Raw genomic sequence first — 26,539 nt, forward strand, 5'->3', positions numbered from 1 at the left:
ACCCATGCATTTCATCCTCCGCCTACCATCCCAGGGTAGGTTCTCACTCTTCTACTACACTCACCCTAAGCATCAGACAGGTGGCGGAGCCTTCCTGACTTAGGACTTTGCTAATGATGCTCCCTGTATCTGGAACATCCTCCTCTCACCAGCTGAAAATTCTACACATTCCCCAAGGCTATGCATTCATTCTTTGATTCATTTAAGAGACGGACACGTTGATGAATAAGATGGCTATTTTTTCTGTCCTTACGAAGTTCCAGTACGGAAACAACAGAAAATAAACAAAAAATCTTATGAATAATTGGCTGCAATTGTGATAGGTGTTATGATAGAAGAGTTAGTAATAACATCTTTCAATAATGTGACTGAATTTTTTTTTTGCCACTCTCTTGATCTACCCTGCACAACTGCAAACGGATAGCGCTCGTTTTTCTTCCTATTGCTAAACCCCACGTCGTTTCTACATGTCAATAACACCTCAGTAGTATTTCTGTAATATGCATCACTCTCTGGTTTGTATAATATTTATTTGCAATCTCAACTAATCTTCCTATTTGGAGGAATGGAACTCCTGAACACCTCTCCCACTTCGATGACCAGTTTAAATCAATCATGGTCCCCGCACCATGATTTCCTCTGTCTTAGGGAAGATAACCACAAGACTACATGGTATGTTTTTTTTTCTTCTTCTGGTCATTGGTATTGAAGATGTAATGTCTGGAAATACTGTAGATAATTAGTCATCAGAGTGAGCATAATACCAAAACCAAGGATGACACAGTGGGACAATAAAAGAACTTCAGCTCTTGATGATACCTTTGGGCCACTGATTTCATCCATCCTGCGGTACCCACAGACATACCTATCCCCAAACCCCTTATTAAGTTGACTTGAGAATGTTCCTTTCTGTTTAAGCCAGTTATTTGCTGCAAATACTGACATATTACATTACCAAATCTCAAACACTCTGAGGATGGGGTGTATGTCTTTTTCTCTTCATTATTTCCATATTATCTATCATGATTTTTGCTCATAGTATCTGGTCAAAAATTGTAGTTGGGACCATTAAAGTTTCATTTTAACTAAAATATTTTTCATTCACATTTTCTCTGTCTCCTCTCTTCCTCCTCCCTCCCTCTTCCTCACTGTGTGTGTGTGTATGTGTGTGTTTCCCGGTTTTTAAACAAGGTCCATTAAAATGTGCTTCCTATGACACTGTAACACACAGGCTGATACTTATGATGATATAAAAAGACAAAGAGAAAAGTATTCAATCTCATGAATCTTTCATTTAGTAAAAAAGGATTCACATCTTGTCTACGTAGTAAGGCCATAAACACAGCCAAGTAATCTACAATTTTAAAGAGAAGAGAAAAGGTACAGCTGTCAGAAAAGTGGAAAATATCGAACACCCTCCAGAAATGACAAGACGTACAAATGTTGGGGGCACCTAGTCGGAAAAGAGCCACAGGAATAAATATTTTATTTCTGTCAACAGCTAGCTTTACATGAATCGGTTGTTGAGATGAATCTTTTAACTGTAAATGAAAGTCAGGTAAGAAGGCTTTCTATCAAAGGTCTCATTTCAAGTTATTTAAATTCCCGTATGGTTTATGAACTCTCAATACAAACCAACTGAAGTCTATAAACCAGCAATGTTATTTCACTGTTTGAAATACCCTCAATGACAATATTCTATGTGAGAAAACAGGCACCATCCATTACTCAAAGAAAGGGACTGGAATGCCTTTCCAAATGCCAGGTCAAATGAAGAATATGACTCTGAATCATAAAAAATGAGATAGGCCTGGCCCTCAGCTGAGAAGTTTATGAAATATTTTGACCCAAGAGGCAACACTAAATGAAAATATAAATGTGATTCAATTTTCTGTGGACTTACGTGTAAATGCAATGGCTTGCTGTCAGCATCGTGGGAAGCCCTGTTCTCTCTCCCTGTTGGCATCAACCTGTGCCATCCATCTGCCCTATACGTCTTTAACTCCCATCGCACACTTTTATTAAGAATATGAACAAAACTAAACAGTATTTGTTATAATATTGGAGCTTGACATTTTCCAAGCTCTTTGCACTCAGCATACTTGGGCATTTCCTTTGGCCTACTTCCCACGGCAGCCCTGTTAACACACATCAGAGCTTCTCGGAGGACCCATGTTCTATGTGTCGGAGTCAAATACAAATAATAGCCAGCAGTTACTGAATGCTTGCTGTATGCCTGGACTTAAACGCAGCACGTTAAGTACATTGGAGCAGTGGATGCTCACTCTGTGAGTTATCATTTCTACTCTCCAGAAGTGGAAACTAGAGATGAGAGAAGCTAAGTGGTTGGCCCAAGTACTCACACGGCTGGTACGAGAATGTACAGATTTGGAACCCAGCTCTCTGAGTTTTTCCAGAGTTTCTATGGCTTCCATGAAATGCTTTACTCCCATGGCTACTTCCCCAGCACCCATTTCATCCCAGTTTACCGAAGGCGCACCTGGGAGAGATCACCAGCTGAGCTCACCGTGAGGGTCCCCTGGTCCAACTGACATTTTCAGGACATACCGTACAATAGTCATCAGGTTCTTGATATGAATTTTTAAAATAAATTTTAATAATTTTAAGGAAGAAAAAAGATAAACTACTATAGGTATATTTTACCATTCACTTTACTAAGGATTTGTAGTGTTTTGATCAAAACAAAAGAATGAGTAATTTTTTTAACTGTATTTCCATTTTCCAGCATGGTCTGGACATAGTTGCCTGAATGTAACCTGGACATACCACAATCACAAGGGGTGACTTTTGATGGCCAGTTCACACTCTCAGGACAGGCACACAGAGAAGAGAAACTGTGAATGGGCTGGGGACTGGGCAGGGTCTCTTTAAATGCCTTAAATTTATTACTAATAACCTAAAGAAGGCAAAAGAGAAATTTTCACACTCAATATATGATAACTTAAGTTTTTTTTCTTGTTTATTATTTTTTTACCTATATATCTCTTCTTGTTTTCAAACATTTCATTATCACCAACATGACATTTGAATTCTTATTCCATTAAAACAAAATAAAGGACCATATAACTACGTCAAATGCTTTAAGAGTGTATGTATCTTTGAAATCAACTCAACTCTAATGACACTAACTCAAGAAGTTCTCCATTTATTCACGTTGCAAATATTTATGATTAGTCACCCACTACAGGCTGAAAGACTCTGCCAGGTATTGAGAAATCAAGAATGGAGACCTGGTTAGGGACCTCAAGTATCTTGCAGAAACAGATGGTAAGACATGAATCACAAAGCAATATAGTACAGAGGCGAAGGTGTAATGTGGCAGCCGTGTATAGAAGAGGAAAAGTTTAGTGTGTCTGGGGAGCGGAGAGAGGAGGGTGTGACAAGAACAGATAATGCGTGCTGAGCATCAGAGGACGAGTAGGCAGTTATTTGGCGTTCTTGTCAGGGGCTCACATTCTGGATGGAGAGACGGATATTCAAAGACAGACACATGACAGAGCTCAGCATGCCTGTGAAGTAGCAACAGCTCGGTGTGGACGCAGCATAGAGATGCTGAGGGCAGGCGATGAGCCTAGACAGGTGGATAACTAAGGGTTCATAGGTAACCCAAGGGAGCTTATATTTTTTCTATAGACTGGTGATTTTCAAGCTGCTGTTCTGCTCTGCAGACACACTGAGGTACCTTGGGTCACCCAGCAAGCCATGATGGTAAGGAGCTTTCTGAGATCTCTTATGTTCCCAGCCCCCGACATTAAATGTCAATCGAATCAGCTCCATGCAGTTGAGCTAGTACATAAAATATCATTTGAAAGAGGAGTCTGCCCAGTAAAAATGGGCTTGAAAATTGCTGTTATGAGAAATAAGCCGAAGTTGAAGAACTGTTAACAGGGAAATGAGAAGTTCAGATTTACAGGTAAAAATATCCAAAGGACCAGGTGGTGGCAGACAGGGCCAAGGCTGATGAAGAAGAATGCTGTCCCCATCGCCCAGGTGAGAAATGGCAACAGTGTGAAGGCACAAAGGAACAAAGGAAGGGATAAACAGTGGAGATGTTTGGGAGGTAGGACAGGGAGCACTTGGTGGTTGATGAGATGTGAAGGGTAAGGAAGAAAGGAAGGTTTCAGAGGGCACTGACAGTTCTGGATGGAGTGTAAGGATGGGGAATACATGGCATACCTAGTAAGGGAAGAATGGACATGGCTGGGGACAGGAAGGGTGGAAAACCACATGGGCTCAGGATTCACATACTGAGTTTGAGGCTCTAGGGACAACCAGAAAAATGTAATCAACAGGCAAAGGACGTCATCCTTACAGCTTCAGGTTAATGCTCTACTCAGTTTGGAGATGAAGAGTGAAGCTAGCTATGGATGACTTGTTCCCAGCATGTTTCTTAGAGACAGCAGTGACGTTTTCTTATAATTGTTCCTTTGAAGGAATGAAGGTCAACAAGAAGAGAAGAAAGCCTGAGGTGTCCCTACCGAGGAAGGGCAAACAGATGGCCATCTAGAGGCGTGGATAGTGTTCTATTTCCTCTCTATGAGCATGGAGAGCGTGCTTATGGGAGGGACTGCTGCTTAAGGACCCTTCCAGACTTCCTGCAGACTGTGTGAAACTGTGACAATGCAATTCTTCAACTGCATGATAATTATTGGTTTTGTCTGTCTCAGCCATTAATCTGTTAGCTCCTCCAGACCCGGTACTGTGATTTTTAATGGTTGACTCCCCAGCTGTGTGTTACACATTACCTGGCACATAGTTGTCAGTAAACATTTGTGGGATGAATATATCAAGAAAGAGTTTGGTTTTTTTTTTTTTTTTTTGCATGTAGAGAAGACAGGTCATAATTTGCTCAGTCTCATCATCATTTTAAACTGGGTGCGAGTTTTGTTTAACTCCTTGCCCGTAGCGCTTGTCTGGTTTGCTTGTTTGTTGCGAAGTTCCCGCTCCTTTTCCACCTCCACCCCTCCTGACTCGGCTCCCCTACCTTATAAGGGCGTCTTTCTAAAAATTTTAGGCAATGGCTACTTCTCTCACTCACTGCCTCCAGGTTCTGCAGGAAGTCAGCCAAGTCACTGATGGCCAATTCGCCGAATGGCAAAGCGAAACCTGCCAAAGCAATAAGCGAACTCAACCTGCAGGGTGAACGCCTCTCCGTGCCTCTGTGGGTGAGATGCTCGGACACAGGAGCAGAGACCAGCTGGGGCTGGGCTTGCTTCTGTTTTGTCTTGACTTTTTTTTTTTTTTTTTTGAGAGTAGTAAGGTCATTTGACCGTACTATCTGTCTACTTTTTACTAAGATGAAAGAGTTGGCCCAAAGTTATCCTGTGAAAAAAGGAACAGGAAAATACATGCTCTACCTCTGGCCCCTATGTAATGCTGCATTCACAGGCACATGCAACCATTCTAAATGTAATTCCAGTTCTCTATCCGTGTATGAATGGTTAGTGTATAAGTAAGACACAATCTGTCCTAAGAATATACTTTCCTAAGAATCAATTGTGATTGATTGCACAGACCGTGAATTACAAGGTCTTGGTGCAGCATGAGAAGGACTATCGTCATGAAACCTGTGTGGGTGCCTGTCTCGTGCTTTCTGTCCCTATGGCATTGGGTATGTTAACGCCATCCATGTACAAATCCTTGTAGTTTCTATATGTCACAAATTTTAATTCAGTGGCGTTGATTTAAAATGGCTATGAGACTATTTTTAGGTGAAGAAGGAAGATCAGAGAAGAGACCATCATTTGGGGACTTTGGATTTTGAGGCTACACAAAGCATTTCCATAGATTTTTTCGCTAAGCTTAGTCCAGTCAGTCAAACTAGAGAAGAGAACAGAATATAATCTACACTGATATATCACGCAAGGAGCAAAATGTTCTTCCTCTTCATCAGACTGTATTCCCATTTTTGTAATCTTCTTGCTAGAAAACTGATTATAATTAAGATTTATTTCTTTTCAAACAATTATAGGATTTAAACAAATTAGAGTAACAAAACCCCTTAAATACTAAAACAAAAAAAATCATTTATGAATCTAAAAATCATAATTAAATATCAAATATTGGTTAATAGGTAATCATTATGTATAAGATAACTAAGCACCAAGAAATAAGTTACTTAGTAATGATAAATGTCTTTCTGAGTTAGTAGAAGGCACGTATGCTGAACTAAGTCACTAGAAACTGGAATTCAAAATAAAATCTGTTGTTTTTCCATAATAACAAACTAAGAGTTGTAATGATTTCAGAGCTCCCTGAAGTTAACTGCACAGACAAGATCTTGGCTTCAATCCTATGAAATACTGGCCTCTAAAATAACACCTTTCAATAGGATTGGAATATTTGCCAGTGATCAGATAATTCATTTAATTAGGGTCATATTATAAACTGAATAGTGAAAGGCTTTGCCTCTTCCCTTCCTAATCAGATCAACAAAGACAGAAAGAGAGAGGTAGAGATATTGCTAAGATAATTATCACACCACAGGCTGTCTGTGCTGAAGTGTGTGTGTGAGAATGTGCATGTGTTGCTGTGTGTGTATACTAGGGTGTGTGTGTGTGTGTGTGTGTGTGTGTGAAGCAAGAGACAGTGCAGAGTAATAGTTGACAGCCGGACCGTGGAGCCACACTACAGATGACCTGGTCATAAATCCCAGCTTCACCACATCCTACCTACATAACTTTGAGACGGAGCTTAACTTCTCAGAGAGCCCGGCCTTTAAACGGGATTAGAATAGAATTTCATGGACTATTAGAATTAAATGAATAAATAAACGGAAAGTCTTGAAACAGCACCTGGTTCACAGTGATATTATCTTATTGATCACCAATATCAAAATTCTTCCAGCTTCTATGTGTCATAAATTATCTTAAAACACACTGGCTCAAATACATTGTTTAGAGAGCTTTTGGATATACTTCTGTTTAAAAATATTGTAATTGCTAATAAATTCATGAATGACCTTGGTGAAATAAGCTATCTGTGATGTCATTTCTCTATTTTAAAAAAGGTGGCTATGATGTCTGCCAACACCGGAGGAGGAGACCAAGAAGAATTAATGAATCTGGCTAAAGTTTCTAACAAGGAGGATGATATAATAATATTACAGCACCTTAATATTTCTTTGCCTTTATGTGTTACTTTGCATGCATTTTAAAGCAAACCAACAACAAAACTGCTAAATCAGGCTTCCTTTTAAGAAAGATCTTTTTTAAAAGTGTGTGGGAGAGAGTGAGCTGAAAGCAGCAAAAAATAGGAAAACATAAAGGCAGAGGAAGTAGATTCATCTAATAAGAAAAAAAATCAAGGAAAAGCAACTCATACGGTAAATTATTTTCCTTCCAATCTATTTCTTTTCATGCTCAGCAGAAAAGGAGTATTCCAGTTTATATTACGCATGTGCATATAAAATTAGGGCTCTTAATATGCCCCAGAATCATGAACTTTAAAATACCAGCTCTTCGGTGATGTAGAAAGAGGAGGTTGTGTCTATTTTGAGTCCCGTGAATTCCCTCTGAAGTTTTAGGTTTTAAATAAATCTTCACTATCAGCTTATTCTATGGTCATTGGCTTCTTTATGATAAGCCTTAAGTCCAAACATTAAAAATCTGTTTAGTTGTGGGTGAGTCTTGAACATTTAGAGAGAACATACACAACGAAGGGATTGGGCAACTTCTGTGTCCTACAATATACTAGACTAGAGAGACCAGAAAGCCCGAAACCTCTCTAAAATGCATATTTAGACTTGCTCAAAAAGGAAAGGGGCCGTCCAGGTGGCAGGGACAGATATGGAAGTTGGCGAGCTAGTACAGAAACAAACCTTGTGCTGAAGAAGAAGGGGGCTGTCTGTGTGGGTAATCAAGGGGTTTGGGGCTTGACCCTCAACGTGGACCACAGATAATAAGGTAGCAACACGTGCATCGGAACACAGCCCTGCAAGAGCCACACCCTCTCTGAATGCGGAGCCAAGGAAACAAATAAATAGATCTACTTCATGGAGAACATGAGGACGCTGTTCTGCACCGTGGACTCAAGGAAAACAAAGTACAGGGTTTTGTTTTGTATTGTTTTTTGTTTTTTGATAACTTTAAAAAAATTTTACCTGGATTTGGGATTCAAATGTATGGAATCTGCACACTGTGGCTATTCGAAGCCAGGAAATTATAAAAGTGTATCTAGCAGTGAGCTAGTGATAGCACAGAAGTCTCTGGAAGAAGTGGAGGCAAGTCAGATCTTAGGATACTTTGACGATATAGTTAACTTTATAATAAAAAAAATGACAAAACATATAAGGAAGCAATCCACTATGACTGAGTACCAGTACAGAGAGCAAACTACATAAATAGAAATCTAAGAGCTTAAAATAATAATAATAAAAAAAAGACAGTAAGTATGAAATAAGTATGTTTAAAGTGACTAAAGATATAAATTAAAAAAATAAACATCGAAAAAGACACTGTGTATAAATGTAACTAAACATATAAGCAAGCTAAACATCAAATTAGACCTAGCTGAAGGGGAAAACAGTGAACTAGAAAACTGACAAGGAAGTAGAGCAGAGTAATATAAAGATTCGGAAAATAGTAAAAAGTGGCTAGGAGATGTAGATGATACAGTAAGAAGATGATATATTTTTAATATTTATGTAGATGTAGATGATAGAGTAAGAAGATGATACATTTTTAAATTTTATTTGCATGTGAGTGGGAGGAAGGGTAGAGGGGGAGAGAACCTGAAGCTGACTCAGCTGACGTGGCGCCTGACGTGGGACTCAATCTCACGACCGCAAGATCATGACCTGAGCCAAAACGAAGAGTCGGACACTTAACTGACTGAGCCATCCAGGCATCCCAAGAAGGAACAACATTTAAAAGAAGTTCTGAGACTGGGGGCGGGGGACGGATGAGAGAATGGAAAAAAAAAAAAAAAAAAGGGAAAATGGGAATATGTTAGTATTTAAAGAAAGAATGGCTGAGAATTTTCCAGAACTGACGAAAACCATGAATTCTTGCATATGAGGGGAAAAAAACAAGATGCGAGTGTGATTCAAAAAGAAAAATCCACATCCGAGGGCTGTCATCATGGAATGGCCAATGACCAAGGAACAGAGAAGCTCTTGAAAGCACCCAAAATGAAAGGACAGATGAACTGCTAAATAATAGTAGTTATGCCAACAGCCGAATTCAGACGACTCGATGCTACAGCGGACACCAGAAGATCATGGGTTGATATTATTAAAAGGCTGAGTCGAAATAACTCTTTGCTTTGAATCCTCTGCCTAGGAAATCTAAAATATAGGATCAAATACATATTTTTCAAAGCAAAAACAACGAGAGGCTTCTACTAGCTCCTCTTATCTAAAAAACTAAAGGATGTACTTTGGGAATATGGAAACTGAGCCAGAAATGAGTGTGAAGTAACAGTGAACAAAGAAATGGGGAGACATATCAGTAAATCTAAATAAAAATTAGTCAGCATAAAACCATAAGCATAAAATGACTGCTTTAAGGCATTTAAGCCAAGTTGAGCCTAAAATATTGGAAAGTAAGGTAGTGAGAAGAATTAAAACATTCTAAGATCCCTTTACTGGTCAAGAGGCATATAGGAATACCGTGCATGCACATTAAATTTGCATTTTAGAAACAGGCACTTGGAGAAATCAAGCAAGCATGTTAAAAACCGAATGTATCTAAAAAAGCAGGGGAAAAAATGTGTTTAGATTCCCACCTTTAAGATGCTTAATTTTGGAGGGCAAAGACATAGATACAACTTCCTACAACAAAATAAGAGACGAAAATCTGCTTTATCCTACAGAAATCGAATCCCTCTGTCCTACATTTTGTATCTTTTCCCCCCTTACAGCCTTAGTGAGGGGAAAAGAGCTTCAATAAACTTATATGTTTGCTGGACTTGAAAAAGCACAGTGCCAGGCAGGCGCTGCCAGAAACACACAACAGAAACAGAATCTATTATTTACCATGTGCACAGAGAGCCTTAACAAGTGTCTGCAAAGTAGCCAGCACACGTGCTGTGTTAAGTCCACCCCACTCAGACTCACTTCTATGTAAGAAACAACTGTCTTAACAACAAAGTAAGTGTAACCAGAAACATGTTTACATAGCTCCCATGCATACTGCTTTCTGGAAAAAGATACCCATCTTTGTTTCTTTGCTGTCGGCACATCCATTTCTGAATACAAAAAACCATGGAGTGAAAACAGGAGGGCCACAAATACACAACAAAGCATCCAGGCTTGACGTTCAGCCTTCCAGGGAACCATCCATCTTCTCACGTAAGGAACATAAATTCACAAGATAACGGAACAATTGAAGAAATGGTTACAGGATCCGAGTTGCTGTGAAGAAAAACACCCACCCAGCAGCAAGAGGATAACAGAAAGAGAAGACAATTAAGGAATGTAACTTCAACTAAGAATAGGTCAAGAGATATTGCTGAAAACAAAACAAGAAAACACCCTAACGGGTCTTTTATTTTGTTCAGACAGGGACTAAAGAGGGAGAGAATGGATTTGTGAGCTTTTGACAAATCTGTCGCTAACAGTCAACTGGTGAGTCCATGAGAAAGAGACTGAGACCTGAGGCTTTTAAGCAGCATCAGGGAACGTACCCATTCAGGAGAGTCCTGGGGGAGAATCACTTGGAGGTATGTCAGAGCCCAATTCCACCTTTCGTAAGCAGAGTGTGGCTCTTTTGTTTTGATGCATGGAGAGCCAGCACAATAGCTAAATAACCTATAATGCTTCCCTAATTTTTTTTCACAAAGCTTGAAGCCCAGGGATGAAAAATGATGCACTTAGGAAAATTATCTTTAAATGGGTATAGTTTGTGTGGGATCATACTTTTCTCCATCTGCCCATGTAAGATGCCTGATAACGCAGAGCGAAGGCTATTACAATGCATCAGTACCGAGTCATATTTTCAATCCTTACTGCTAGCAGTTCCAACTTATGACAAAATGTTAAGGGAATCTTTTAAGATGATAGTCATGAAATTGCTTAAGAATGTAGTTACCATATCTACCATGTGTAATTCACTAAATTCATCAATCAGCACCTATTAAATACCTATTATTTCAAACAATGAGTACAGAGTACTGGGATCATTTATGGATTATACGTGACTACTATTTGGGGCAACTGAGTTCTAGGCCTAATTAAATCCCTATATGCTTCTGTTGCCTAATCTGCAAACAGGGGAAATGAAAATCAAATGCCCTGCATACCTCACAAAGTAGAAATGAGTAAAAAAAATCAATGGACAGAACATAATAAAATTGGGCCACTGACTGAAAGAAGTGTATTAATGGCCCATCCAGAGTAAAGATAGCGAGTTCCTTCTACTGTTTGCAGATTCCTCTCCACATGAATCTAATGCCATAGTGCAACTTCCATTTAAAGATTTTTATTTAAGAGACAAGCTTTAAATGAGGTACAGAAACCTAATTTATTTCTGAAGTCAGATACACAGTTCAACATATCAAAGGGAAACTGTGTATGACTGAATTCTAAAGAAATAACACTTTCTATTTTATTGCCAACTTATTTTGAGGCTAAATGTAAAAAAAATGACTTTTTAATCTTTTATTTACAAATTATGGGGAGAGGGCAGGAAAATGTGAAAATTATAATGTTATCAACTTTTGAACTTGATTTTCAGTCCGCTTTATCTTTATCACTAAACTATGGGACCAAAACACTTAGTTTCTGGGCTATGATTAGGTTTATCCTCTTTTTTTTTTTTTTAATTAAACAGCTTTACTGAGGAATAATTTGCATATGACAAGATTCACCCATTAAGTGTACAATTCTTTCCTAGTAAATGATTTTCACTAAATTGACAGATGTGAGCAAAATTCAACACCATCTATAGCTTTAGGGTGTGCATCACCCCTCAAAAAGACCTCTTCTGCTTATTTGCAGTCAAGCCCTATTACAACCCCCAGTTCTTGGCCACCAATAATCTACTTTCCAACTCTATGGATTTCTTTTTGACGGCTATTTCATATAAATGGAATCATATACTATGTAGTCTTTTATATCTGGCTTCTTTCACTTTGCATAATATTTCTGAGGTTCCTGATCGATGTAGCACATATCTGAGGAGTTGGTTACTTTTTGTCGCGGAATAATGTTCTCTTGCATGGATATGTCGTATTTTGTTCATCCAATCATCAGTTGATGGACATTTAGACCGTTTCCATTTTTTGGCAATTATGAATAATGCTGCTATGGACATCGTGATCCAGTGTCATGGGTATATGATGAATTATACCGGTAAAATACACACACACAGACACACACACAGACACACACAGACACACACACACACACACACACACACACACACGTACATATATCTGTAGTGTTTACTCAGCCTAAGGGAAATTGGTGTTGAGATATACAAACCATAAATTTAGACCTCTCAAATGCTCTGTGACTCTTCTAAAGTCATGAGGTGAAGAGAAACAGAATTGTAAGGTGGTTAACTACAGATTTTGGAGTCTGATTTCTTAGGTTTGTAAGCCAGCTTAACCTCATACTAATTCTAAGTTAGACAAGTCATTAGCTTCTTTGCTTTTCTTCATTGTAGAACGGGAATAATGAGAGTGTCTCTCTCTCTCTTTTTTTAAAGATTCATTTATTTTAGACAGTCAGAGAGTGTGAGCAGGGGGAGGGGCAGAGACAGAGAGACAAGCAGACTCCGCGCTGAGCAGGGAGCCCAACGCAGGGCTCGAAGCTACAACCCTGGGTTCATGACCTGAGCTGAAACCAAGAGTTAGACGCTTAACTGACTGAGCCACCCAGGAGCCCCGACAATGTCTCTTTTATTAGCTTATAGTGAGGGTTAGATGGTGAACACACTTCGTGCAGTGCATGTTACATCTTAACTATTATAATTACAGCTGTGCACCAAATCATGGAAATAAGTTTTAAGAGTTTGGTAATGCTATTAAACAAGATGTTTAGAAGATTTCTGAATCTATTTTCCCACTAAGAGATACAACTTTTCCTCTTGCTTTAATACAGCACATTATGAAGCACAAACATCATATGTTTTTATATGGAGGGTAGCAAAATACCTATTTTCCTGTCTGGCCATCCCCAGAATCATGGGCTGGGGAAGAATCCCTAATAACTTCTAGCCAAATAAACTACTGAGACTACATCAAAATAAAAGGCTTTTGCACAGCAAAGGAAACCATTGAAAAAACAAAAAGACAACCTACTGAACGGGAGAAGATATTTGCAAGTGATATATCTGATAAGGGGTTAATATCCAAAATATATAAAGAACTTAGACAATTCAACAACAAAAACCTCCCAAATAATCTGATTAAAAAATGGGCAGAGGACCGGAATAGATACTTTTTCAAAGAAGACAGACATACAGATGACCAACAGACACATGAGAAGATGCTCAACATTGCTAATCATCAGGGAAAGGCAAACCGAAACCAGTAGTGAGATATCATCTACCACCAGTTAGAATGGCTAAGATCAAAATGCCAAGAAATAAGAAGTGTTGGCAAGGATGTAGAGAAAAACAAACCCTCGTGCACTGTTGGTGGGCATGCAAACTGGTGCAGACACTGTGGAAAACAGTATGGAGGTTTCTCAAAAAATTAAAAACAGAAATACCATATGATCCAATAATTCCACTATTGGGTATTTACCAAAGAAAACAAAAACACTATCTCGAAAAGATATATGCACCCCTATGTTTATTGTAGCATTATTTACAATAGCTAAGATATCATGTATCCTAAGTGTCCCTCAATAGATGAATGGATAAGGAAAATGTGACGTGCATGTGTGTGTGTGTGTGTGTGTGTGTGTGTGTGTGTGTGTGTAAATATCGTGGATGATTACAGTCATAAAAAGGATGAGATCATGTCATGTGAAACAGCATGGGTGGACCTAGACAGTATTATGCTAAGGGAAATAATTCAGAATGAGAAAGACAAATACCATAGGATTCTACTTATAAGTGGAATTTAAGACAAACAAAACAAATGAATAACCAAGTAAGCAGCAGAATCAGACCTATAAATATAGAGAAAAAACTGCTGCTTGCCCGAGGGGAGGAGGTTTGGGTGCTGGACAAAATGGGTGAAGGGGAGTGGGAGATACAGGCTTCCAGTTACAGAATGAGTAAATCAGGAAATAAAAGGCACAGCATAAGAAATACAATCCATGATATCCTAACAGCACTGTAACAGGACAGATGGTAACTATACTTACGGTGAACATAGGATAATGTATAACCTTGTTAAATCACTAAATTGTACAACTGAAACTAAGATAACATTGTGTGTCAACTCTCCTTGAAACAAAGAAACAAAGGAAGGAAAGGAAAGGAAAGGAAAGGAAAGGAAAGGAAAGGAAAGGAAAGGAAAGGAAAGGAAAGGAAAGGAAAGAGGGAGGGAGGGAGGGAGGAAGGAAGGAAGGAAGGAAGGAAGGAAGGAAGGAAGGAAGGAAGGAAGGAAAAGAGGGAGGGAGGGAGAGAACCATCCCTTTGTCCAGAGACAAAGTAGCAGAATTGTATTTCTACCATGAACATTCTTCCTGCTAACATGTCCTTTGGAGTATGACACTAGACACACAGAAGAAAAAGAATGCAAAATAAATAGAAAAGCAAGGACATAGGCTTCCTCAGCTTAATTAATTTATTTATAATAGTGCCAGGAATGGGCCAGGAATAACTGTTAATCCTTTAAAAACAGTAACTCATTTAATCTTCATCACACCCTGTGAAAGAGTATCTATTATCTTCAATTTCAGATGAGATAGCTGAGGCACAGAGAGGCTGAGTAATGTGACCAGTGTCACACAGCTAGTCAGTACAGACCAGACAATAGAGCTCCAGGGTGCATCTGGTACCACTATGCTTTGCTACTTATTTTACAAAGATAGAAACGTCCGACTTTTCCCAGAAAAGACAAGTAGAAGCCTCATGAGTTTTCTTCTGCACATTGACCAATTTCCTTTAATCATACTATTTGATTGACTTTAAACCTCAGGAAAAGGCTTCTTTCAAAGATGAGTGAAATAAGAAAGGTCTAAATTATAGCCTACCTTCAGTTTCATCTTAAATTCCACTATCCATTTTATATAAATCTAATACTGAAAAAGCCAAGCTTTTCAAGTTTGCAAATGAGATGCTTCATAAGCCAGAAAGGATCCCAGACCTCACTGTAAGAACATTCTCTTTCTTACCAATCACTTTTTCACTATCCGTGAACTGAGAGAGCAGTAGATCCACTGAGGGAAAAACATTCCCAATTTTGAAAAATCTTGCACAATTTATGTCCCTCTTGGAAAATCATGGTGCATATGAACACTTTCAACTTTTTAGTTACATAGGCACTAAGTACACTCTTGTAAAGATTTAAAACCTCCAGAAAAATGGAAGGTAGCCCTACATTAACATTTTAAAGTCTCTGAAAAGTCCCAATGTATAGAAACCTGATTAAATTTGCTCAATGGAGCATCTCTCAAAGTGTTAAAATAACGCAGTCTGATTTTCCCCTATGGAAGATCTATGACCTATATTGGAAAACACTGCTCTAGACTGTTATCCGATCTACAACAGATTAATGCAATTTTTTCTTATTCTTCTAATGAAAACTTAATCTAAGGCAATCTTTGAAGCCTGCATCACGGGAAAGATGACAATTAATAATATATGATAACGGGGAGCCTGGGTGGCCCAGTTGGTTAAGCATCTGCCTTTGGCTCAGGTCATAATCTCGGGGTCCTGAGATCGAGCCCCGCATCGGGCTCTCTGCTCAGCGGGGAGTCTGCTTCTCCCTCTCCCTCTGCCTTCTGCTCCCCCTGCTTGTGCTCGAGATCTCTCTGTGTCAAATAAATAAATAAAATCTTAAAATATATATATGATAACATGAGTAACTGTAAAGATGAGATTAAATAGAGTAATATCTGCTATCATTATTAGGAGTTTATCATCACTGGACATTAAGTGTTCTACATGGATTATCTCATTTAATGTTTCAAACAACCCTACAAGGCAAGCATGTATTTACTGATTCTTGTTTCACTAAAGAAGATACGGAGTAATGTGCCAGGGGCACGCACTTAGAAAGAGGTGAACCTGGGCTTCAATCGCACACATTTTAAATCCAGAATTCATATTCCAATAATTAAACAGAACTGTCTTCTACTATGTCCTAGGCAATCCTATCACTTACACATACAGAAGCTCTTTTAATAGGAATCAAGTAGGGAGTAGGTAATTATTACACAGAGCTACAAAGGAAAATGTAGGAACAGTGATAGGATTTATTCACCATAATTTATGTCAACTCTTGATACATTTGTTCCAATAAAAGCTTTCCACTTGTGTATGCCTCTTTTTCATGTTACTAAGGAGTCTGATGATTGGAACACTTTTTCTTATTCTTCCCTATCCTAAAATAATTGCAGCGACAGCACATTTCCAAATGGTGCTATATTCTGTAAATACTTGGAAAAAAAAGTATCTGCAGTCACAGCACTCTTTCACCTTACCTTTCGTTTTTCTTTTGGAAGGATTATTCATACATTAATCCCTAATTCCAACATACAAAATGTGTTGTGTTTGTGAGCGAACGGTATGCATTTTTTATTGTTTTCTCCCTACTGCATGCTTTTCAAAGTGCTAACATTAAGTTTCTGCAAATTCTATTTTGACATATAGATATTTAAGGAGCAAAAAGAAAGGCAAAAAGCATGTGATTTAAAGATTGCAAAAAGTTACTAAAATATGGAGAGCCGACTTCTAAAAAATGTACACTTCTCATGATTTGTTCTCAGAAGACGGTATCAAAGTCATGAGTAAGGCGTTTCTTCAGCTCTCTGAAGCTTCTTTATTTCTTGGTGACCTCTTCAAAGCCTCAGAAAGTGGAAAAAAGAAGAACAAACGGACCTGCAGACTCTTTCTTTCACTCCATACATACTTATTGGGCCATTCCTTTTCTAGGTGTTGAGGATTCAGTAGTGAAAAGAACAGGTCCATGCCTTTAAGAACTCACATGTGGCAGGGAGGAGACAGTCAACACATAAGAAAACAAACACATAAACGAGAAATCACAGAGTGGTAAGGGCCACGAGGAAAAGTACAAAGCACACCATGAGAGAACTGTGGGCCAAGCAGCGAAGCATGTGATAGGGAGTGAAAGAGACATATATGAACAGCGACGGCCCAGGCTGGGTGGTCAACAAAAATGCTTCTGAGAAAGGTAACACAGCAACAGAGACTGTAAAAGGAGAAGGCACCAGCCAACAAGAGCAAAGACCTGAAAGCAGAAATAAATTTGGGAAGCCCAAGGGACCCAAAGAATAGTTTATACGATAGAGTGGCAGGTGGGGGCATCTGAGTGATAGGTGAGTTCTGGGGTCAGCAGAGGCCACAGTGGACTGACCACAAGGTCAGTGTACTTCAGGAAACTGAAGAAGCCCTTGTGACAACGGGGAGACAGGGTTTTCAACATGGGATGACGCTCGTTCTTTTCTCTTTCAACCCCTACTTTGGGTACTCTGAGGAAAACAGGTTATAGGATGGTAAGGGAGGGAGCAGGGTCTGGTTAGGAATTCATGTAAGGACCATCTAATGGAAGGACAAGGATAGTGAAGACGGTGAAGAGGAGGATTTGGGATATATCCTGGGGGCATATTTGGCAAACCTTTCTAGAGGACTGGGCATGCAAGGTGAGAACAAGGGAGGAAACACGAATGATCCCAAGAATTCTGAGCCTGGCAGATGGTGAGATTATAGGGTGATTTACTGACACTGAGCAAACTGAAGGGAGAAAGAGAGTGAAAGGGCTGGGTATGGATCCTGAAGTTCTGTTTTTGACATGTTTCCTTTGCAATGCCTACGAAACATCCAATGGAGACGAAGCGTGGGCTCCGGGGAGAGGTCTGGCCAGAGCTGTGAGTGGGGGAAGCTCTCACATCTACTTGGTGATGAGCTTCGGAGGACTAGCAGAGGTCAGCCAGGGGATGGGCAGGAGGAGAGAAGCAGGAAGAGAGCTCTCAGACTGAATATTTGGGCATGGCAACATCTAGAGGTTGAGAAAGCCAGAGAATTCAGCAAAAAGCACTACGGAGGGCTGGCCACTCAGAGGGGAAATGTAAAAGCACCAGTTCCGCGTACAGGACCTTGACAGATACCACAGTGATAACCAAAGACTAGTGCACTCTGGCTTTTTTTCACCTATGGCTTTGTGTTTATCACAAGTCCACTGACCTACATCACAGAAGGACTGGTTTACTGATGAAGACTGAATGTAAACAATACCTCTCTAGAATAATTTCTATAGTGTTGTGATTTCACAACAAAAGCAAGCAAGCCCCTCTCATAAGCACGCTTTCCTGCAGCTTATCAATCACTGCATGCATCTGTGGAGAATCGCAGCATAACCATGAAGCTCATCTTCCAGCTTCCCTCCTGCAACCGGTGGCTTTGCTGCCACCATGCCCCACAATTCCCCACTGTTGTCATATTTGAGGTCATTCCTTGCAATGAATAGATTTAAGAGAGATTTCATCCTCAGTTTTGTTATGGAACTGCATAATCGTGCAAAAGTTCTGCTTGAGATTTCTCATATTCTTTTCATTTCCCTAACTGAAAGAGGAGAATTGGCCATGGTTGAACATTCCATGTTTAGAATGTCGATGGCTATGAAACAATATTGATTTCAGTTTTTAAACCACATTCATTTTAGTTTCTCTCTACTGCCACTATTCATCCTCATTCTCTGAACTCAATTTATGACTTTGTATCCTCTCTCTGATGTACTTCCAACTCACTTATCTTACCATTATTATTATTATTATTATTATTATTATTACTTTTCTACTATAATCTGAACCTATCAAGGGCAGAACTTCGTCTTAGTAATCTTCACATCTCTTATTTCTAGCATGGCGCCCAGTTCAAAGCACATTTTCACTAATTGTTGAGTGAATGCATGAATTAAGTAACCTACTCTATTAGTTTAGACTGTTCCTTTTCAGTTTGACAAAAATGATAATGATATCAAAGGACTGCTTTACTAGATCTAAATGACACACTGAGGAGAAAGTTTCCTATTGCTGAGATTCATCAGCCTCCCCAATTTTCCCACGTCTCTTTAATTTGGATAGGTAATTTCTATCAGAGTGCAAGGATAAAAACAATAATTTTGAGTGACAACCGCTATTGAATTGACCTAAGATTCCACACTCCCCCACCTCCGCAAGAAACTACCAATGTGGTTAAACTCAATAGCATGATGAGATGTTGAATTTTCTCTTTCGTTCAAGGTGGCAAATACTTTTGAAGAAGTATTTTAAAAAATTTATAGTCTTTATAAGAATTATGAAAAGACACTGCAAATTCCATACCACTATTTTTACTAGACAACTTTATAACTATTTCAACAGTGAATTCTGTTTTTAATGAACTAAACTCAACTAACACACTTAAATATTAGACCTGAATCTTTTTTCTAGAAAAACTGTAAATGAGTTTGAGAGGTTCGATCACTGTCTGGTAAGCATGACAGAAATCTAAAGGGTACAAAATACTTCAAAGGAGAAGAAATACACTGTCTGGTTGTAGACTATCAAGACTTTATTCCGATGCAAAATGCTGAGACTACAGTGCCCTGCTTTTTCTGTAAAAGTCATGTCAAACAGAATACACGGAAATTACGTCCTGAATTCTCTTGTCCACTAGGTCAGCTGAAGGCCTTAGGAACTCCATATTGAATAAATGAGTTGCAAAATATTAATCATGATTTAATATGAGAACTAGAATTTAAATGTAAGAAATCCTCATGCCTAGTCTTATATTATCTGCACCATGTAATATGGTAAAATCACATTATTTATAAAAAAGGGAAGTGAAATAAAAAAGCAATTCTAAATATTTCTCCATGGGTCTTGCCTATCAATATAGATATAGACAGGTTTTTTAACCTCTTTTGTCCTGATTTAGTCAACAACGTACCCTGACTTTTGATTCAGTATATTTTTATATTTACATAGTACTCAATAACTCCTATTTTACTTACTTTTAAAGTGGAATTTGATTGACAATATAAGTACAGCTAAATCCCAAATAACATTCCCACTTTTTTTACAAGTAGGACACATTAAAATGAAGACAATACATGGCACAGATCCTATTAAAAAACAGTATGACTGTTACAGCTCCAAAACTGAAAAAAAAAATTTCTTTACTCATTACAATACTGAATTCACTGTACACTAATATAGAAAGTTTCCGAAACAGGCTCTGTACTACAAAATCAACACTACTCCGAGGAATTAATTTGAAATAGAGTATTCCCCAAGGAATGATAAAAGGATATAACTGATTAAAGAAAAACAGTCATTGGAAACATGACAAATATGCCCAATATTTGACATTACCCAGACATCTTTTATTTTTAGTTTTAGATATAATAAATTTGATCCTCCAATTCAATAGTTAATTGACAATGGCATCTTTCAAATTTTATCTAGTGTGGAAAAATTAAGTATTCATATTTAACACAAATGATAAGTAGAATCCTACAGAGATAGAAATATTGAAATTAAATTATTATTCCAGAAGCATCAGGGCTTAATAAGGAATAAACCAATATTCTTTCATAAATGGTAGCCTTTGGTAGTGGGAAAATAAAAATTTGCAACACAAAACATTGTTGGCCTTGACTGTACATGTTTTCACTTCATTAAAAATTCACAGCTGTTAAAGGTAATGATCCTTCTTATTGTCACATATGGTATAGCCTACTATCCCTGAATTATGAATGAGTTCTACACAACACAAATCCACCTTTAAGGGAAAAAATGAGCATAATTCAATTTTTGATTCTAAATAATCATATATTTTATGTAATTTTTGGTTTTTTAATGGCCAAATTGACTAGTTGTGTACAGTCAACACATATAAAGAGAAATTATGGAAATGTAAGCTAATTTTGTTCACAGAAAGTATAGGTATGCTAACACAAACTCATTAACCCTGGCATCTTGGAAGTTAAATCCTACAGTTACAAAAACACTGTTAAGTGTTCCTTAAAAAACCTTTGGAGCCCTACAAAGCAACATTGCTTAATTTCATGGTATTACTGTACATATTTTCCTCTATGGAATTTAAACATAAAACAGAGACTGAAAATATGATAACTTATATAGTGATAACTAGTGTTGTGATTGCTAATTGTTATTCAAGGTCATTATTTCATAACTTCTGTAGTCAAATACCTACTTCTTAATCCTAACTTTTGTATATATTTCAAATATCAAATGATATACTGGACTTGCATGTTTCTTAGGAATGCTGATATATGTTGTCAAAATCCCTGCACCCCCATCATGTCAAGGTGGGGCTGACCTTCTCAGGCACTTCCTGGTGTCCTGTTGTCACTGTCTGCCTGTAGCATTGTTTCCCTGTGTCATCATGTGGGGAGGTGGGAGTAGGTTATGGAGCTTCTGTTAAAAAAATTAAAGAACTTTTACAAATAGTGTATTGACTATATACTTTCCAAAACACACCTAACTAAACAGGTACAGGAGATGATAAATGAGGGGGAGGGGGCATTAGTCAGCTACGAAGGAATTAGGCTGGAGCGATGGCAATGGACACGTGACCGGAAGAGAGGAGGAGATACCACAGGAAGCGTGTGCATGGAGGAAATGCACGTGAAGGATTGTATCCTGTGGCTGGAAACAGAGGAACTGGGGTAGAGATCAAGCAATCAAATGCTCAAGATCTTTTCAATGAGTCCCTGTTCTAAGAACAGAATGCTACATAGCAAGTCACTGGAAAGTTTCCTGAGACTAACACGTATTCATTCATCAATACTGTTTTAGTACTGCTGTCCAACGAGTGATTAACATACGCAAATAAAGACCAGCTCTAGAGCCAGCCATCAGGAAGAGTGGGGGCAGTCAATCAAGTCCCGGACACTGATATGAATCCCCGCAAGTAGTGTGGTGGCGTAGAGTACCCTCTGGAAACCAGAAAGCAATCCTCAAATATCTGAAAGCTTGCCTTGTCTTAGGAAACCAAGTCTGGCTGTGTGAGGCGCCAATGGACTGAGCCAACCTCCGACAAACCTACCCTCGAGTGAGAGAGGAACATAGAGCAAAGGCTAAGTGATTTCTTGGCAGTGGAGCTGTAAAAACTTTAAGTCCCAGAGGGTAGTGAACATAGTGCCCATGGCCTTGAGGTCTAAATAAAGACTTCATGGTCCATAAGGTGGCACCCAATCCAGAGATGCTAGATCACTGCTCCCCAAGTATGTGGTCCTCACTCTGGCCTTAAGCCTTTGGTAGCACGTTCCCCAAACACTGAAGTGGTTATACTTGTACCTTATTCATACTAGGTGTCCGCAAAAGGACACGAGCTATGTCATTCAGTCCGTCCAATCACTCACTCACTCTATCACTACCTACCTACAGAGCCCCATGCTTTGTCAGTACTGGCAATGAAGAGAAAGCTGAGAAGGATCCCTCCTTCCAGGAGCTCAAAAGAACCACCCAGCGTGGGGGAGGGAGTTGCGAAAGGACATGATTTGCTCAGCATCTGCTGCTTCCCATTCTATTCTTGATTTTCTTTATCAATAACCTTGAACATTTATTTCATAATAGAGGACATACAAAATCATACATGTGAGTAAGCTCAAGGCAGTTAACTTCATCATTCCTCTGTTCATGATGGATACTCATTCATGAAATACTCACTGAGCACCAATTATGTGGCAGGGCCCTGTGGTTGTTGGGAGTAAAACACCCAGAATCCCTGACCACACTTTTATTACATACATGTGGATTACAGGAAACATTTGTTAGTAATGAATTATAAAATTTGAATGTAAAAAACACTAATTTAAAAAATAATCCAATGAATAGTATTATGCAGGCACTCTTCATTACTCAGTATTAAACAATTTTATGGTTCACACTTTTAATAAAGTTAACAAATAAGAACAGCAGTCAAAATCTCTAACCGCATTTCACATTAAATCTACACTGAATACTCCTAAGAATTGTAACACAAATCTGAGATTCATAAACTTAAAATGCTGGAGTGGCAAAGCGAAGAAATGGTAAAAATGAGGCTGTCTATATAAGTACTTCTGATGGAATTTATGTACCTCTTTATTCCCCTCCTCCTCCCAAAAATCTTCTACATAAAAAAAGACACTAAAATAAAGGCTGAGGAAAAGGATGTAGATTTCTCTGTTGAACACTACTGCTTCATTCTTCATACCAAGACATGGAGAAGGTTTGAAATATGGCGCCCACAGCCAGACTCACTGGAGTTGTGGACGCGGGCAAGATACTAACTTGCCTCTCCTTTCTTATCTCTGAAAGGAAGGTAAAAATAAACAAGCAAATAAACAAACAAATACTCGTTCTAGCTTCATAGGGTCAATCTAGGAATTATATGAGCTAATACATGGAAAGGAAAAACACTTTTTCAAGCACATGAGTGTTCCCTCTCATTTCTGTTATTAATTCGGAAGAGCACTGCTGTAACAATGCCTGTCAGGGTCTTCACTGTCGGAAGTTCTCAGAATAACCTAAAGAAAGAATTTGGAACTGAACACTTTAGACTCCTCATTAATCTCAGTGTCAAGTATTCTCCCGGCAATCCAGTAGCCGACCGCTCTGCAGTGGTTGGGTGCCCCTATGTCCCTCCTTAGAGCGAGGGTCCAAGTGCCAAACTCCAAGTTCACTGCTGGAATGCCCTGGCTTCCTAGTGGCTAGTACTTTTTCCTTTTCTTCCATTCTGACAGTATAGGTTGTGCTTTTCTGTTTGGCAGAGATTGTCTGGCTTTCCACAGTGGAAAAAACTGTTACCAAACCGTTCCAGCCATAACTTGTGATCTTTTTCAGCAATACAACTTTTCTGCCAACGACAAGCTCAACAATTCCTTCCTTCATCCCCACCCCCCCAACCGCCTCACCCTGCCACATATTTCAGAGTCTCAGACTAGACTAAAACCAAAATGGAAAAGGTTTCAAAAGTATCTGGTCAATGTTTGAGGGAAGTCATGAAAGCACATTTCGATTATCCAGAGTATTGTTACCCATTCTAGAAGGGCACTGTCTGAACTTTATGCTTGGAATCAGCTACTGGGAAATTCCAGAGGATGATCTGAATTTGTGAGAGGGGAAAGCACCAAACCTGAATTCTTAACAAATGTGCATTTATGTCTTTGGCCTTTGCAGAATTAGTCAACATCCACAATCTGTTTTAATAATTCTATCCCGAGTATTTCCTTATCCTTCCAACAACAAGATGGGAAAAAAAATTTTTAAAAAAAGCCCACAGTAGAAGAACTGAATATTGAATAGGTTTTTCAAAAAAACACAACAGGTTCCACACTGAGCTTGCCACATTATCTTGTCTCCTTATGATCAAAAGCATACATTTGTAAAATGTGTCAGAGGCACGGGGTCACGGTCTGGTAATGGAAGAAAAGATGTCTCTGTATTAGGCTATCACATCTATCTAGGAATCAAATATACACCCATACCCAGGAGCTACAAATACCCATCAGTTGAATCCATGTATGTTAGGATGCTTTGCAAAGAAAAGCCCCATTCAAATTCTCATCAGTATCCGACTGGCTTCACTGAAAGCTCCTGTAGGGAAGTGACAACCTCTCACTCATCTTTAGAACATTTAGCATCTGAGAATCAGAGATCTGTTTATGGCTAAACAAACTTAATTAATGCTCAGCTCTTAGGCTAAGCAGCAGAGCACTATTGGACTCTCAGTCCAGATTTCTTAAATGACTCATGTGTCTGGATATAAAAAATTGAATTGCGGGGTTCAGTCTCATTTTTAGTGGCAATCACCGACATGATGTGTGACTGCCTTAAAGAAAAAGTATTTTTGAAGAATCAGCATCTCACTATGCTGTTGAAATTGCACCAAGAAACCCAGAAAAGCCTACAATATAAATACATTTTAAAAACGGAATTTAATTCTACGATAGATCATACACGGAGAGCAGTCATACGAATGAATGAAAATATTCAAATTTTGGATAACGCATTAGTTATTTTGTCCCAAATGGAAGGTAAAATGGATGGTTTAAATAGCTTTCATGTAAATGACACAGAAACATCTTCAGGGGATTTAAGTAATGAATTTTAGTAATAAAAGGCTTATAGAATTATTGAAAAAATACAGAGCATGACCTTCCATAGGGCAATTGAAGATCAAAGATTTATATTTCAAGATTTAAGAGAAAGAGGAAAATAGCAAAAAAAAAAAAATTACAAACTTCAAATTGAAACTAATTTCAACTTAAGTGCTACCAGAAAGACAATGATGAAATCTGACTATAAAATCGAACATATCTCATTTACAGTACACCAATACTAGCTCTAATTGCGCATTTTATGATTTTTCAAAAAACCCACAATTACACAAGATGTGATCCTTATTTTAAAATTCAAGCTTAATTACTAGGTTTCTTTCACAGTATTTAGACTTGGGCAAGATGTATCCAGGATCCATGTATAAATTCGTAGATAAATCACAGCATGAGGTGTCCTTTAATTTCTGCTGAACTACTAAGTGGATGTTTTTGCCCATCATCGTCAGGAAGTATGCACAACGCTCACGTCTTCGGCCAAGAATTTCAGTTGCAGAAAAGAGAGTGAACTCATCATCACTAATCCCCCATTTCAATCAAATTTTCAGGACCAAAATATGATCATATCACTGGACTGCTCCATTTCAAAAACAAAACAAAACAAAACAAAAAAACACAGGCATTAATACCCATACTAAAAAGGACTTGAAGGTTTTGTGGAAGTAACATACGAGTAATATTATATACACGCTTCACTGAGTAATGCAGTAAAACAATTGCATGTATTTGCAGTTTTGAACACAAAATAGCGTATTTTCAAAAGAATCAAGTTAAATAATGTATATATGGAAACTTTTTTTATAGCTTTGAAGTGTGTTTCAACCATTGTTAATATTGACCTCCAAATTAAAAACTCGTATTGCCACATTAGATATTCAGAGTTTCAATAAGGGTGTAGCACTGAAATAGAAGATTTCAAGGCAGCTGAATTTTGAACTAGTTAGCCCTGTAGTAAAAGGGAATTTATTCAGCTAGCTGGCAGAGGCATGGACAGTGATGGACAAAACATCCTTCACCACAAATGTATACATTAAATGGTAAGGAACTGCTTTTCTTACCAAAAAAATGGAATAATTTGATAAAATGTATACTGCTTTTGGTCTTCCTTTCATGCCTGTATTACTGTTATTTTAATCTTGAAATGTTTCATTGTCTAAAAGCCTGAATAAGGGGCGCCTGGGTGGCTCAGTTGGTTAAGTGTCTGCCTTCAGCTCAGGTCATGATCCAGGGTTCTGGGACTGAGTTCCACACCGGGCTCCCTGCAGGGCAGGAAGCCTGCTTCTTCCTCTCCCACTCCCCCTGCTTGTGTTCCCTCTCTTGCTGCCTC

The 26,539-nt window shown here is 38.5% G+C and overlaps 1 protein-coding gene across 3 annotated transcripts in view; it reads right to left on the reverse strand.

The window, feature by feature from the left end:
- PRR16 (proline rich 16) overlaps window positions 1-26,539 on the reverse strand; it is a 180,962-nt gene that overhangs the window by 40,547 nt on the left and 113,876 nt on the right. Inside the window, exon 1 of one of the 3 annotated variants that reach the window (XM_087862362.1) lies at window positions 21,429-21,568. The exons of the other annotated variants lie outside the window; for them this stretch is intronic. The gene's annotated coding sequence lies outside the window, so the exon portion shown is untranslated. Of the gene's footprint in view, window positions 1-21,428; window positions 21,569-26,539 lie in introns of those variants that run through there. 3 annotated transcript variants of the gene reach the window in all.

Source organism: Ursus americanus, chromosome 5 (genome assembly GCF_024610735.1).
Source record: "Ursus americanus isolate L20-20 chromosome 5, mUrsAme1.1.p, whole genome shotgun sequence".
Classification (NCBI taxonomy): domain Eukaryota; kingdom Metazoa; phylum Chordata; class Mammalia; order Carnivora; family Ursidae; genus Ursus; species Ursus americanus.